A 3363-nucleotide genomic window follows, 5' to 3' on the forward strand; every position below is an offset into this window, starting at 1 on the left:
TTATGTCGATTGTGGAATAATATACTATTAAGTTCATTCTCCACAGGGACCCCTGATGGCTTCCATATTTCTGCCACCAGCAACAAAGGAACAGTGACCATCCTTATCCACATTCACTAATAGACCCCTGTCTATATGATATATAGAAAGCTACCAATCCAGGAGCAGAATTCCAGGTGTATAGTAAACACATGTTATTTACTTTGAGTATGTGACTTGATTATGCCTCTGATTGGCTGTACTAGACTTCATGACCAGCAAAGATGCATGAGGTTCTTATATCCCTGTCAACATGTGGAGGTAACCAGTATTATAATTTTTGTCAAAATCTTAAGACTAAAATAAAATCTCATTATGCTTACATTTTCATTTTCTAATTACTAATAAATTTGAGCATCTTTTTATGATTTATAATGCTATTTCTCTTTAAGATTTTATTACTAAATTATAACCCAGAATATCCATCTTCTTTACCAAAGATGCACACCATTTTAATTCTATACAATGATCAAGTGGGAAAACTCATGTGTTAAATAGCAGTAGCTTATTTGTAAGCAATCAATAGTTGAGTCAAACTTGATAGTAAGAAAAATTACAGAATAAAGATAACTCATATTTTGTTTTCTTTTTTACTTGGGAAATTAAAATAGAAAATATGAAAAACAAACAGGTATTTCATAGGTGGCGAGATGTGCTAAGATTCTCATGGTCATTCTCATGGTTAAGCTTTTTCAGTCAATTGAATTTTACTTATTTCTCTACTCCTAACTGAAGATCTACTCCATAACCCCGCATAGGGTATGTCAGAGCTCATGCTTTCAAATTGTTCAGCCTGCATATAACAATTATGCAATAACATAAGTAAAGATAAATGAGCCATGAGCTGTAGAAGTAACTGAGGTGGGAGATTGAGGTTTGGGAGATATTATCAAGAGAATGATGCTTAATTTTGTCACTTCAACTCATGCTTAATTAAAAAGAATAAGAAAGTACCCTTAAATCTAAACTCCTGTACCTGCCTATGAACACACACATAAACACTCAATCTGTTTTATCATTATAACTAACAACCAAGGAAATTACAAATGTAAAAGACCACTGGGTATTTGCCAGAAACTATAAGAATCTCAGTGTTGCTGGTGCAGGGAATGTGAGACAAGTGGAATGACAGGAGATAGACAGACAGAGCCTTCATGCTATGTAAAAGGAGCTTGAACTTCATTGTAGAGGTGTTGGGGAACCAGTGAAAATGTTTAAAAAGGAAGTGATTTGGTCAGAATTGCAGCTCAGTGGATGATGGATTTTAAGGGGATAGCATTAGAAAAAGAATGTGACAACAGCAATTCCATGAAATCTTAAATAGAACAGAGTCAAAGGCATAGAGAGGAAAGACTGATTAAGGAAATAACATCAGAAAAATGCATGCTTGGAAATATAAGGAGCCAGAGTAGAAATAGATGGAAAGGGAAGAGTTCAAATGGGCTCTAGAGTCCTGAAAAACACAAACTATAGTGAGAAGAAAAGATACAAGTAGGCTAATTTGCCAGTTTTTGACTATTCTCTTAGGTCCATCATTGAAGAAGCAAAGAAGTCCTGATGCTTTGCAATAAGAGCCAGTGCTTTTAACTGCTGAACATGTCCAGCCACTGTTATATGTGTCTTACATAGAGTAATTCATTTAACTAATGCAACAACTCCATGCTGTAGGTCCTATAATAACCTGTATTTTACAAATGAGACAACTAAAGCTCAGAGTTTAGGGAACTGGCCAAACTCACACAGCAGAGGCATAACTCAAGCACAGGCAGTGTGATCCAGAGTCTATATTCCAGAGTCAGTGCTCTTACTGACTGCACTATTCTGCTTCAAGTTCCAGCTTGATATGTCTCACTGAATAAGTCTAACTCCTCCCCCAAGACATCTAGCACCTTCATCCACCTCTCCTCCTTCCTGACTGTTTCTACCATGGAGAGAGAAGCTATCTATGCCAAGGCTATAGCTGCTAGAGTGGAGATGGTAGGAAGATAGAACTCTGTCAACTTCTAAGCGATGGTGCAAACACAAATACCTCTTAGCTGTATTACCAAGGCCCTGGCTACAGAACTCATGACCTACCAACACTTAAGCCACACCTGCAATACATGTTTTTATGTATATATCCATAAAATTGAGTTGGTGGTCAACTACTAAATTGCTACTTTCTCTAGGTGGCAAGAGAGAGATAAAACATCTCATTTTTCTCTAAAGAATGGAAATGTAATTTAGGGCATGTGTTTCTGTCTGGTCAAATCTATTCTCACTTATTAGCACCAGTGGTTAAAAAGTACAAGGCACAAAAGCCATTACCAACTTCTAGCATGAGAGCACTGCCCATGCCTCCTGAACCCACTTCCAGTAGGGCCAAGAGATAGCATTAAGCCACACAGATATAGGAACATGAGAGTGTGAGGCCCTTAGCCCATGGTGGCTTCATTCTCTGTAGAGTTCTAGTGATGAGTTACATTAGTAGAATTGACTAAGAAAATTTGGATATTACCATTTGAAAAATGAATATAAGAGGAAGTGTGCATGGACTTGTGGAGATAAAGATGAGAAGTCAGTTTTGAATATTTTGAGTGTGAGAACATCTGGGACAGCTAGATGAAAATATACAGCTGACATATATGACAGAACTGAAGTAAGAGATCTGTGGTGAATAGGACATTAGGAGTTCTATTTCCTTTTGTGCTAATTTCTGTGTAGTTTCTATTTTTCTCTTATTTCATGTGTACAAAAAAGTCAATGATATATATTTTTTTTTCAGCATAACAGTCATATACATGCATTATATATATATATATATATATATATATATATATACATATATATATTTCAGCATAACAATGATAGAGTAATGACATTCAACAAAGAGAATACAAAGTAAGGGAGGGAAGGAATGAATGAGCAGGACCTTGACAAAAACCAATGTGTAACAATTGCTTAGTGGAAGAAGAGTTAGCTCAGCAGGTGACTAGAGTTACTAGAGCGTCCTCATAGATAACAGAGCTCAGAGTTTTAAGAATGAAAGGGTGACTAAGAACGTATGTTAAAGCACTGAGAACAAAAAAACATAGGACCAAAGAAAAAAAAGTCCCATTGAATGTAGAATATTAGGTTGGCTGTTTTCCTTAATGATAGCATTTAAGTGCTGATTGTTTTGGGTTGGGGAATGAAGAAAAAAGGAAATGACACAGTGATAGTTAAATCAGAGGGAATAGCTTGACATTATTGAAATAATTTAACATTATTTTGTAGTTTCTCAAGTGCAATGAAATGAAAGAGAAATAAAAAACATGACTACTGATTATTTGGGAGGAAATATAA

Source organism: Furipterus horrens, unplaced genomic scaffold (assembly GCF_987537825.1).
Source record: "Furipterus horrens unplaced genomic scaffold, mFurHor1.1.pri manual_scaffold_5, whole genome shotgun sequence".
NCBI lineage: Eukaryota > Metazoa > Chordata > Mammalia > Chiroptera > Furipteridae > Furipterus > Furipterus horrens.